Genomic DNA, 13,732 nt, shown 5'->3' on the forward strand with positions numbered 1-13,732 from the left:
CATGTTGAAATCACCCCCTAAGTTCCGGGGTATTCCTACATGTCTATTTCTGAGATTCTTTAGAGAGTTTAGAAGCCTAAGTTTTTCATCCATTCTCTGTGGGCCATAGACATTTGTAACCAAGTAGGTTTCCTTAACTCCTATTGGTTGAATTACTATAGATAAATAATCCTTAGATGCCACCGCATCTATTAAGTCGATCTTTTGTGGATTCCACAGAGTGAGAATACCTCTTGTTATATTCTCTGCTTTGACTTCCAGAAACTCAAATTTATTGAGCCATTTACTATGGATATCTCTTATCTTATGAATGGAACACTTGGTCTCCTAAATGAAAATCACATCCGGACATGCTTGTTTCATTCTATTACTCAGTAACCTTTGTTTCCTTTTACTACCTAGACCTCTGATGTTAAAAGAAGTGAACTTCATAATTAAAGATTAGTAAAGGAATAACTCGATAGGTCTTTCATCTTACCTGAATCTATCATTAGCTTTCCACATTCCATCAACAACTTATTCTGCTTTTTTCTGCCCCTCTTCTTTCCTGGGATTTTGAGTGCTAGTCCTGCCGTATTTTTCGTCATTTTCACTCCTTCATTGCCTTGTCTTTCTTTGTGTTTTAGTCTATCCAACCCTTTAGTTTGGGTCTTCCATAAAAACAGGTGTTGAATCCTATTGAACTCTTCTATAGGTAATGAGTCTAGTCCTTCTTTGGTTCCTTGATTCAAGAAACCTTTTAAATCTAGGTTCTCTTTCTCAAGAATTTCCTGGAGTTCATGGTCCTCCATATCCATCTCACTTTGGGTCATTTCAAGATCCATCGCCTGTTCAGCATTACTAATCATAAATTCTTTCAGTTTGTCATTTTCTTGTTTTTGCTCACTTTCTTCTTCTTTCTCCTCCTCCACTAGGTTTCCTTCTTTTGCTTTATCAGTATTCGTAGGACCTTCGTATGCTTCGAGGACTTGGAACATGTTCTGGTTAACTTGCTACCCTGTATCTTTGCATGTTCTTAGTCCTCTTTTGCCCCCTTTTCCTTTGTGTTCCACCTTGAAGAAGCTTTCTGGATCCTTCATTACATCAGCTTTGTTTTTGTTCTCTGTCTTACTGAGAGGGCAGTCTCTAACTAGATGTCCATGCTTGTGACATTTGCAACATCTAAATGGAATATGTTCATAATCTACCGTTTGTATCCATTCCTCATCAAACACTTCCAGAATAACCTCATCTGGCAACGCTCCAGAAAGATCCATCTCCACACATATTCTAGCGAAGGAAGTATACTTTCCCCTTCTAGTAGCCTCAGAAACTTTGAGAAAATGCCCTAACTTATTTCCTATGGCTGATAGAGATTTCGTTTACCAGTAATCGAGAGGTAGAGAGTAGAGTCTTACCCAGACTAGGACTGAAGTAAAAGTTTCATGTTTCGGAACAAAGCCATAATCCAAGGTCGCATATAGAGGCCTGCTGCAGCATAAAAGTATGGCCCTCCTTCAAACACTCTGTCCTTATCTTCAATGTTTGCAAAAACTACAATGAAAAATCCCTTGGACCCAAGATGTAGGTTAATGCTGCCTTTTGGTTTCTAGTGGTATTTAATCCACTTTTGTAATGCTTTTTTAGTGGACCACAACCCCATGAATTTACAAATGATTGCATATGTTTGCATGTGATCCATGTGTGCTTGCAGCGTTGGATCATTTAAAATGACTCTGGGAGTTACCGCCGCTTTGGGTTTGCACGGTCCCATGTGTGCTTTGTCTTTAGTGCTTTGTTCCTTGATTTCTTCCACATTTTCCAATGCATCATTGTTCTCCCTTGACTTAGTTCCCTCCTGCTCTTCTTCATTGCTTCTATCTTTTCCTTCTGAAGGCTCTCTGTCATTTTCCATTGGTTTTTTTTCCCCTGCTAACCACAGCCTGCTTGTAGGAGGGAGTGGAGCTCCCTCTTGTGCATCCTCTCATGGAGGACTACCTCTGTGATCGATCAAAACCCTGGTTATTCTCCTGCTTCGTGTGCTTCCCGCGAGAAGGACCGAAACCATATACCATCATATATTGCCCTTTAGATATCAATCACTCTTAAAGTTAAAATGTAATTGTTTCACCTAAATTAAATTAATAAGTCATAAAACTTAAATTATAATATTTAAGTTAAAAAAATAATTACGTCGTAAGGCGTTCCCTCTGAAATCAACTCCCCTATCTGCGACTCTTCATCGGTCTACACTGTCCGATCAAGTGTTAGACGATTGGGGAAAGGTGTACCATCAGATTGATACAGTTTCATATAATAACCGCCTGTGTTAAACATATTGATAGTGCAAAGTTAACCTAATAAAATGGGTTGCCGATATGAGCAGCACAGGTCGGGTGGAGAGATGGCGGGTCGAGGCCGAGAAATGCAACACAACCCAGGATCTGATAAAATGGCTTTAGGTAAAAGACCCGAGGAGGCACCTCGGCTTGGCCCGCGGAGCCACCAATATCAAGAAACACCCCTTGATTTCAAGAACATTAACTGGGCGCTCATACACTCTGTTCTGCCCATAGGAGTACTTGCCTTTGCTCTTGGAACGATTGGCAAGGGTTTTATGTTTGGAAAGGGTTTCTTTCTTCTGGAAGAAGGGAAAGACCTGGCTCATATGTTTTTATGTTTGGCAAGGGTTTCTTTCTTCTGGCAGAAGAGAAAGCCTTGCCTCATACATTGAATGGCCTCTCTCCTTATACTAACTCATAAGCGATACCAATTTCAAAACAACCTCAACAGGAATTCCATCATGAAAAAATCTAAAAAGGTATGAACTAGGACTTCATACAATATGCTTCCTAATTACCCTTATGCGTTGGAGGTTACAGGGGATTTGGCTGGAGAAGAAGTTTATAGAAAATTAACTCAGGATGTTCAACTTATTCCAACAAAGAAGTAACAACATAGTAACAAAATTACAGAAACAAGAAATAAGCCAAAGGTGCAACCTCCAAATTCTGCTCCTCTCTCAGATGTACCAAGTCAGCAGAAACCGAAGGTTGAAAAATGCAAACACCCGATGTCATTTAACGAAAAGAAGAAGCAGGATTCGGCGGTCACAGAGCATTTATCTTTAAATTTATGTATCTCGATGCAGCGTTTTCAATGCATTAACGAATTTTAACTAAAGGATTCTTCGTGGTAGCTTAAATGTTTCTAATCAACTACTTTGATCTCTGTTATGCAGTGATGTGCGAGGCAACAACTTGTCAGGGACCATTCCTGAGAATATTGGCAACTGTACAAGCTATGCAGTTTTGTATGTCATCTGATTTTCCTAACTGGATTTTAAATGAACAAACAGGTGTAAATGTATGGTTTGATGCAAGACTCGTGATCTTAATTACTTGTTGAATTGGGGTTGGTATTCTTATCAGGGACTTATCATACAATCAACTTACCGGAGAGATACCCTTCAATATTGGGTTTCTACAAGTGGCTACTCTGTAAGTGGAGATATTTCCAGGACTGAACTGTGTTCTAGTATCAGGAATTTTGTGTTGAATAGGCAGGGATATGAGATTATGCAGGTTTTCTAAGTAATGCAATTCATTGCATGGTATGCAATATTCAAACGACATCATTAATCGGGTTTCTTTAGTTGTCCTACTCTAATTTTAAAGTGGTTATCCTAGGTCGTTATAAGGAAACAAGCTGACCGGAAGGATACCTGAAGTAATTGGTCTCATGCAGGCTCTTACTGTTCTGTAAGTACAGTGTTTTCTGGATCTCAACTTGTCCAAAATTTTCCTGTAATCAGATTAAATTATAATCTCTTACATTTAATTGCGTGGAAGCCTAGATCAATAAGAATCCATAATGATTTTGGATATTGTCAATATATTTCTTATGCAGAATCAATCAATATTCCTTCATTCATTGATAAATTTTTTGTGACATTTTCCAAAAACTTGATTATGTAATTATGGTGTAAGCTTTAGTGTATTGATACATTTAATATTGATTACAGGGATTTGAGTGATAATCATCTTACTGGAACAATTCCTCCAATTCTAGGCAACTTGACTTACACTGATAAACTGTGAGTTGCTTGCATAGTTAATGCTCGAATTGTTCCCATCTAGGTTTGTGAAAGTCCATTACTTTTTGACTATAAGTTTACTTTATGTTCAATTTTCAAGAAGTCGATTCTGTTGTTCTTTCTTTTGCACTACTCGGATATTTACACAGTAATAATCTCACAGGATCTATTCCGCCAAATTGGTGAACATGACAACGCTGGGATACCTGTAAGAGATTCCAATCACATATTTTGTGATGATTGATATGTAAGAAATGGAAACTGGACGTGCATGATAAGAAATAGCTCTTTGATATTCAACAGTTGTATGCATATGCAGGTAGCTAAATGACAATCAGCTGACTGGTTAAATTCCACCCGAGCTGGGGAATTTGGAACAGTTGTTCGAATTGTAAGTTTGTGTCCACACCTTTTTCTGGAAAGTGGAGATAAATATGATAGAAATATCTTGAAACCTCCCATACACTAAACATTAATCTATGATATCTTTTGGATTCTTGTTGTAAGTATTTAACATTCCAAGGTTGTATTTTTTTTGAGACATAAATCTTGCCAGAAATCAACTTGAAGGTCCAATCCCAGAGAATATTAGTTCATGTGTTGCTCTCATTTTCTTGTAAGTGATATAATTTTCAAGCCAAGTGATAAATTTGCGGAGCATAATTTCCCACTGGCTAACAATATTAACGCTGTGCCTTCATTGTCCTTTGTCCTGTAGCAATGTGCATGGCAACCGTTTGAATGAAACTATTCCTTTGGAATTTCAAAAACTTAACAAGCTAACTTATCTGTAAGTAATCCTGGGCCATATTCTAAATTGACCTATAACATAATGAGCTATTGAATTGCATTAAGCATATTCAATATGACTAACGGATAACGTTGCTTCTTTTACTGAAATCTGTCCTCCAACAATATCACGGGAACAATTCCTGTAGAGCTGGGGTATATTATAAATTTAGACAGATTGAGTTTTAGTTATTCTAATGTCTTGGTTAAGGCTTCTAAGGTTCCCTTTTAGAACTATATCTAAAAACATAATAGCTGCAAGGGTAGTCCTTACATTTTTATTGCCCTATGATGTGATGTGAATTTTTAGGGACATTTCTAACAATAATATATCTGGACCTATCCCGAGATCTATTGGGAACATGGAACATCTATTAAAATTGTAAGTCTTGTATGTAGAAAAGTTTTTGAATTATTAAGCTACAAGTTTTATGTGTGAAAGTTATATTTATTTTTAACCCCATTAGATTATGAAAAGCTTAATTGGTGAGAGTTATATTAATCCCATGATTTCTATTGGATTATGAATTCAAGGAACTTGAGTGGAAATAAACTGAGTGGGTTTCTCCCTGCAGACTTGGGAAACTTGAGAAGTATCGGGGATATGTAAGTCCTTAGTATTTGATTTGTGTAGCTTGTGAACTAGTTCTATTTTCTACTTCTTTCTACATCTCTTTCTGGTGTGCCCTAGCCACTTCATCAAAACAGTAACATAGTGCGGTATTTTTTCAATGCAAGGACCTTTCTGCCAACCAATTATCGGGTCCTATTCCTTCAGAACTTGGACAACCACAGAATTTGGTCTCACTGTAAGTTCCTTGGAGTGATCCCTAAATTATAATTTATTAATACCTTCACAATTATTCTGAAAATAAATTTGTAAATGGATAATATACAAGATACTGAATACCAACAGTTTATCAGGGGAGATGCCATGGCAGTTGACCAACTACTTTAGCCTTACTACTATGTAAGAATTTTCCTGAATTGGTGCTATTTTTTGTTCATTTCATCGTGAAATTAGGAAATAATCCTCGTATATCAACTCGTAGTTATTCATACTAGAAACGATCAATTTGTTTTACAGAAACCTCTCCTACAACAATTTGTCTGGGAATATTCCTGTCACATAGAACTTTACAAGGTTTACCCCAGAAAGGTGTAGATATAATGAACACATTTTATTTCTAGATCAAATTTAGTTTTCTTCTTGATATTGTCAAGTCTGTACATTTTATCTGATGGGAACGATTTTTGCCTCAGTTTTTTTGGAAATCCAGGTCTCTGTGGTTATTGGATTGGATCACTTTGTGGGATATCTGCTAGGCAACCAAAAGGTGAAAACAGAACTAGATATTACAAATCATATTCCATAGATTTGTATTAAATATCCTTTAGATTATATTGATAGTGTTATCTATTGATTGTGTAAATGGACAGCTTTTGTGTCAAAAACAGCTATTGTTTGCATCTCATTGGGTTCACTGATATTAGTGTGTGTAATCACCATCACTGTCTACCTTTCAAATCAACATAAACCATTCACTAAAGGGTCATCAAGAAAAACGGGTCAAGGTATTATGCCTCATTTCAAATTTGTTATTTCTCAGAGTAAAGCTATCATCTTACCATCAATATCTATGCCTCTTGTTAAAAGATTCTTGCATGTCCTGACCAGGTTCTCCAAGGCTTGTAATATTGCACATGGATATGGCCCTATACATGTATGATGATATAATGAGAATGACCGAAAATTTGAATGAGAAATTTATAATTGGCAATGGTGCTACAAGCACAGTTTACAAATGTGATCTTAAGAACTGTAAGCCAGTTGCTATTAAAAGACTATACACACACTATCCACAAAGCTTGCGGGAATTCGAAACTGAGTTAGAGACTGTTGGAAGTATCAAACATCGGAATCTTGTCAGTTTGCGTGGGTACTCTCTTTCGCCACATGGCAACTTGCTGTTCTATGACTACATGGTAAATGCAAACACCCGATGTCATTTAACGAAAAGAAGAAGCTTTGTCAGGATCTTGAACAATTACCAGATGAGATGGCGGTACCCATAATTACATTCTTAAGGAAGCACATTGGTCTAAGTCAGAATGAGGAGGAAATCAAAGTTGATATTGATGCTTTTGATGATGATTATTTATGGGAGCTACAAAACCTTGTTTTCAATTGCCTCGAAGAGATAGGCAAAGGCACCAGAAATACCCAGGCTTCAGCAAGGATTTCTAATCCTGCGGTATGTTGTCCTAGTGCTATGACTGTCTTATATGTTAAATGTAGTCAAGAATGGCCATATCATCATTTGGTTCTTTTCAATGTTCACCAATATTTGGTTTGTTTGTCCTTACGAGAGAAATTGACATTTTCTGTAGTAGCCTGTGAATGCTAGGGTTGTATCACAATTGGAGAGTCAACCCACAAACGTAGTTCAACAAGGTTTACTCTTTATTCTAGCCAGAATTTCAAGTTTCTATTTATTCTTTTTAGATGGAATTTCTGCATTTTGTTACTATTGTTCATGTAAGCATATGTAATTTCAAGAACATTAACTGGGCGATCATATGCTCTGTTCCGCCCATAGGAGTACTTGACTTTTCTCTTGGAATGGTTGGCAAGGGTTTTTACATTTGGCAAGGGTTTCTTTCTTCTGGTAGAAGAAAAAGTCCTGGCTCATACAAGGTTTTTTACGTTTGGCAAGGGTTTCCTTCTTCTGGCGGAAGAGAAAGCCCTGGCTCATACATTGAATGGCCTCTCTCCTTATACTAACTCGTGAGAGATACCAATTTCAGAACAACCTCAATAGGAATTCCATCATGAAAAAATCTAAAAAGGCATGAGCTAGGACTTCATACAATATGCTTCCTAATTACCCTTATGCGTTGGAGGTTACAGGGGATTTGGCTGGAGATAAAGTTTATAGAAAATTAACTCAGGATGTTCAACTTATTCCAACCAAGAAGTAACAACATAGTAACAAAATTACAGAAACAAGAAATAAGCCAAAGGTGCCACCTCCAAATTTTTCTCCTCTCTCAGATGTACCAAGTCAGCAGAAATCGAAGGTTGAAAAATGAAAACACTCGATGTCATTTAACGAAATGAAGAAGCTTTGTCAGGATCTTGAACAATAACTAGATGAGATGGCGGTACCCATAATTACATTCTTAAGGAAGCACATTGGTCTAAGTCAGAATGAGGAGGAAATCGAAGTTGATATTGATGCTTTTGATGATGATTATTTATGGGAGCTACAAAACCTTGTTTTCAATTGCCTCAAAGAGATAGGCGAAGGCACCAGAAATACCCAGGCTTCAGCAAGGCTTCCTAATCCTGCGGTATGCTCTCATAGTGTTATGACTATCTTATATTTTAAATTCACTCAAGAATGGCCATATCGTCATTTGGTTCTTTTCAATGTTCACCAATATTTGGTTTGTTTGTCCTTACGAGAGCCACTGACATTTTCTGTAGCAGCGTGTGAATGCTAGGGTTGTATCACAATTGGAGAGTCAGCCCACAAACGTAGTTCAACAAGGTTTACTCTTTATTCTAGCCAGAATTTCAAGTTTCTATTTATTCTTTTTAGATGGAATTTATGCATTTCGTTACTGTTGTTCATGTAAGCATATGTACATGTGTAGGTTGTGACGCTAGCGATGAATCTGTTGATGTTGGTGGGGATGAGATGCCTCCAACAAACTTCCCTAGTGTTGATATTGAGAAAGAGACGACAGCAGTTAGCATCCAGTAGCTCAAGTAGCTTAAGCAGTGATTATGGATCTTTCTCTAGTGGTATTGTCTTTGGACAGGAATTGAGCCTTTTGATGTTTCTCAAGTGGTATTCTGTTTTAGAGTTCATTCATTTACTTTGGTCATTCTTTTTTATAAGATTCTATTCTAATTTATGACTGTCTTATATTTTAAATGTAGTCAAGAATGGCCATATCGTCATTTGGTTCTTTTCAATATTCACCAATATTTGGCTTGTTTGTCCTTACGAGAGCCACAAACATTTTCTATAGCAGCCTGTGAATGCTAGGGTTGTATCGCAATTGGAGAGTCAACCCAAAAACGTAGTCCAACAAGGTTTACTCTATATTCTAGCCAGAATTTCAAGTTTCTACTTATTCTTTTTAGATGGAATTTCTGCATTTTGTTACTGTTGTTCAAAGAGTTTATACTTACAGACATCACATATCTCTAAAACCCCACTGCATTTCCCAATTCCTTTGCTTACATAAATTTCATGGTCGTGTATGCAACAACTGCGCAATCAACGTTGAATCCCAACAATCCCGCTTAGTGCAACGCCACTCAACACATTTTCTCTTCTCAACAAACCCTACCTGTTGATAGAAAAAGGGGAAACCCTACTTTTCTCTACACATATTCAATGTTTGCAGTTGCAGTTTCCTGTGCACACCATAAATACATGATTCCACTACCACCCACCATTTTATTCAAATTCCATATCTGAGATTATCAAGCAGTATTTGATTTGAAAATGATGTTACTGGAATCAGTTTTAGCAGAGTTATCCATCGATGATCTCAGTGGTCATTGCCAGCAAATGCTACATGTGAATAAGCTTGCCACTGCTACACAGGAGATATATAGTTGTAGAAGCTATTCAAGAACCCCACAGGGTTACAGTGTATATAAACACAAAGTGGTACTCATCAGCATCCCCCAAAGAAATTGAGGGTTGTTTCAGTTAGAATCTCTCTCATTTAAATAGAGAATCGATTGAAGTCTTTGAGGGTTCTCTACAGCGAGAAAATATGAATGACTACCAGGATGAGGATATAATTGAATTGAATGCACACGACGCTAAATTATTTCCTTTGAGCGGTACCTTAGAGCCCTCTGCAAGTCCCAAATCGTCATCATTAATTCCGGCAACCAATTCCAATAGCCTTGATATAGTTAGCCCATCATTCAATGACACCCCCCCAATCCCATGTGGTTCCTGAGCTGAAGGTTTCGGCTCCATCCAACTCGTTTCCCAGGCTTTGTATAGAGAAAAACTTTGACAATAATGTTACCGATTCGGCAAAAGATGAAGATCATTCAATCAAGAATAGCAATGTCGAAATTACACCGATGCCTTTCAGTCCTGCAAAGATGGCCTGCACAAATTCACTTTGGGGTGTCTTTTCTTGTAGTTCCGTGGGCAAATGTTTTGCGGAAAATCATTGAAACAACAGATGGAAAAGGTCAAGCAACCAGTGCTGGCAATTATGCGATAGAGCAAAGACGAGAAATTATGATGTAGTTCTAAGGGTGTGAAAGATGATGTCCCTTCGGTTGAGTGTGAAGAAAATGAGTCAGTATTAATGTCCAGTGTAATGGTGGAGGTGTTCAGATTTTTTTCATTCTTTTTATTAATAAAAAAGAGAGTACATGATCTGGTATCTGTCTATAAGAATTTTTTTTATATCTCTTATGTCTATTTTCTTTCTATTGTTTTAGAGATTCTTTTTGTGATCTACCTTATATTCATCCATATCAAATTAAACTACATATTTTCCAAAAGACACAAATTTACAGCATGTTCATCCAACATTTTAACCCCCAAAATAACCATAGCATAGCTTCTCTTATCGGTAAGATTTTCTGTTTCTTGTACATGATCTTGTATCTGTCTATAAAAAAATTTCATGTCTCCTAAATCTCTCATGTCTATTTCCTTTCTGTTTTAGAGTTTCTCTCTATGATCTACCCTATATTCATCTATATCAAATTAAACTAAACTACATATTGTCCAAAAAAACACACAAATTTACAACATGTGCATCCAACATCTTAACCCCCAAAATACCCATAGCATAATTTCTCTTATGTTTCCAGATCATATTGTCCAAAAAACACACAAATTTACAACATGTGTATCCAACATCCTAACCCTCAAAATACCCATAATATAATTTCTCTTATGTTTCCATATCATATCATCAGTGGCCTCCTAAGTAAAATTAATGCATTCAACATTTGTCATCGCATCTTGAATAAAAGTTGTGAAATGAATCTTACCAGGTTCATTTGTGATGCCTTGCTTTGAAAGTAGATCGACAATTTGGTTTTTTTCCCTATATATATGACCAAAATATATCTGTTGGAAAGTACTTACCAGGTGCTGAATCCACCTCATCCAATTTGATAATATAGGAGGATTAAATAGAGTGTAATTCTTGACCCAATCAATTATGCCCTTAGCATCTCCAAATAAGTTGTCTAGTCCCAGCCATTTCACTCCTATGAGGACACCCCATAAAGCGATAATTTCAGCTCTATTGTTGGTCCCATGAGCTCCCTACCAACATAAATGGTAATAGTTGTCCGACTCCAATAGAATGTAATTCTTGACCCAATCAATTATGCCCTTAGCTTCTCCAAATAAGCTCTCTAGTCACAGCCATTTCGCTTCTATGAGGACACCCCATAAAGTGATAATTTCAGCTCTATTGTTGGTCCCATGACCTCCCTCCCAACATAAATGGTAAAAGTTGTCCGACTCCAATAGAATGACTGCACCAGAATCACATTTTCTGTGCAAGCATGCCCCATTAAAAAAACCCATTGGAAAGTCCTTCCAGATACCTAGGAATCTGAATTTTTTAGTCGGCCTAATTTCCGCAACATAGGCACCAGACTTAATGATAACTTCCTGCACAACAACTTTCTGTTAACAAATTAGTGCATTCCAACTCCTCCAGATTGACTAAATAATGTAAAAGCATCCAGAACAATACATAAAGCATCCAGAACCCCCTCCGAGACTGACATAACAAATGCACATTGAAGCAACAAATGATCAACATCTTCATTCCCCCACTTGCACATCAGACAAATATTTGGACCAATAAAGCCCCTTTGTTGAAGATTCTTCCAAGTAAGGATGTGGTTGTGTAGTGCCAACCAACAAAAGCATTTGAGTTTATGTGGTATGTCCCATTTCCATGATTCCTTAAACCACAAGCAGTAATTGAAATCCTTCTCAACCATATTTTTAAGAACCGGAACTAGTGACTGGACCGGTCCACTTAATAAATCAGGTTTCAAACTGGAACCAGTCAAACCAGGACTAGTTAGGTCTAAATGACCCCGTCTTTAAAAAATACATGAAATAATTAATTTTTAATAAAAAAAGCTATTTTTAAGATTTAAAACCATGATTCCAAACCAATAAAGACAAAATATGCAAGGTTTTCTCATCTATATATCATGTAAATGTGAATATAATGTAAAGACGGAAATTTGAAGCGGAAACCAGAGTTCCTTGCAAGCTGGTCGAAGAAATCACTCGAAGCGATTGGTGGTGTTTCACTGCAATCTGGCGGGATGATCCTCTATGAAAAGCAATATGGATTTCCTGGTCTCCCCGAAGATCCAAAAAGCTAGCTTCTTGACCGGGGTTTCCCTGCAACACCAAATATTGCCCAGTGTCCATCGTACCATAAAAATCCTTCCGTGTAAGGCTTAGGAAAGCCTTTGGAAACCCCATGCCATCACAGGGAAGAGTAAAACATATATGCAACAATGGAGAGATCCATGCTTTCAGGGAAGAGTTTCCTTCTTATATATTGACCCTGCACTAGGTTGAAAGGGCCTAAATCATTCTTTATTCATGATTCTCTAAATCATCTGTTTTTTGTATTAACAAAAATTCCTATGTATTTGGCCAGACAAGCTGAGGTCCATACGTTACCACCATTACGACTATGATGCGCCTATTGATGAATATGGTAGGCAAGAGTTGGTGATGCCAAACTTTGTTCTGCAATTAAAGAGTGTGTGGGGTCTAGGAACCCCCATCCCCCACTTTTTTTTTCTTCTTCTTGAAAAATCTGCCCCCTGGGTTGCAATGAAGTATGCTTCAATTATCCTTCCACAATCAGAAAGTCAGGAACTTTTGTAAGTCCGTATTTGTATTTTCTCCTTTTATTTGAAACAATTTTGTAATCTGTAACCATTGAAGTGCATACTTTTGATATAGGATTTACTTAATGGATATATAGGAACTTAGACCGGAGATTATTCTAAATGGGAGTTTACATTCCACTCAAATTGTTTTTGTTGAAATGGCTTGAATCATCAACAACATAACCACAAGTTTAAGATAACAAGTTATAAATCTCAACTTTGTTTTTGTTAAAATGGCTTGAATCATCAACAACATAACCACAAGTTTAAGATAATAAGGTATAAATCTCAACTTTGCTAGGACTTTGATTTTGTACTTTATCAATGAAGTGTAAAAATCAATGAAGATGATTTATTAGACAATAGAACCTAATTTATGATAAAAAAGAAACACTAGTAAAGAAACAAAATTACATAAAATGTTGACTTATTTCTTCTATATTATTGTTTCTTATACCATTACCTTATGGCGTTTCTTTGCAACATATGATGCAAATACTAGTTTATTTAACACTGAGATGAATAAAACTATGTCTTATTTTTATAAATTTAATAATATTTTTTGAAACATGGTTTAAGATGATATCTTTTATAAAATTTATGTCATTTAATTTTTAAACCAATTTTAAATTAAAGTAATTGTATACAACATTACTTATTTATATCAAAATTTTCCATAAAGCAAACATTTAAGTTTTAATAGCATAGATAAAAAGCGAATTCGAATTTTGAATGGTTAAGCCAATTTTGAATTAAAATAAATCTAAAATAATTATATACAACATGATATATTTATATCCAAATTCTCATAAAGCAATACTTGACCGTATTTTAATATGTATATGTAATATGTATAAAAATTAAAATATGTGTCTACATATGGCCGTGGTGACGACACTCGACTGCATGGAAATTTCAGATTGCGG

The 13,732-nt window shown here is 36.4% G+C and overlaps 1 pseudogene; it reads left to right on the forward strand.

The window, feature by feature from the left end:
* The first annotated feature begins 2,344 nt into the window (after positions 1-2,344).
* Positions 2,345-7,656, forward strand: LOC149193951 (uncharacterized; annotated as a pseudogene).
* The last annotated feature ends 6,076 nt before the right edge of the window (positions 7,657-13,732 follow it).

Source organism: Pinus tabuliformis, chromosome 2_2, assembly GCF_031772625.1.
Source record: "Pinus tabuliformis cultivar Carrire ecotype Pingquan chromosome 2_2, CPIR1, whole genome shotgun sequence".
Taxonomy (NCBI): domain Eukaryota; kingdom Viridiplantae; phylum Streptophyta; class Pinopsida; order Pinales; family Pinaceae; genus Pinus; species Pinus tabuliformis.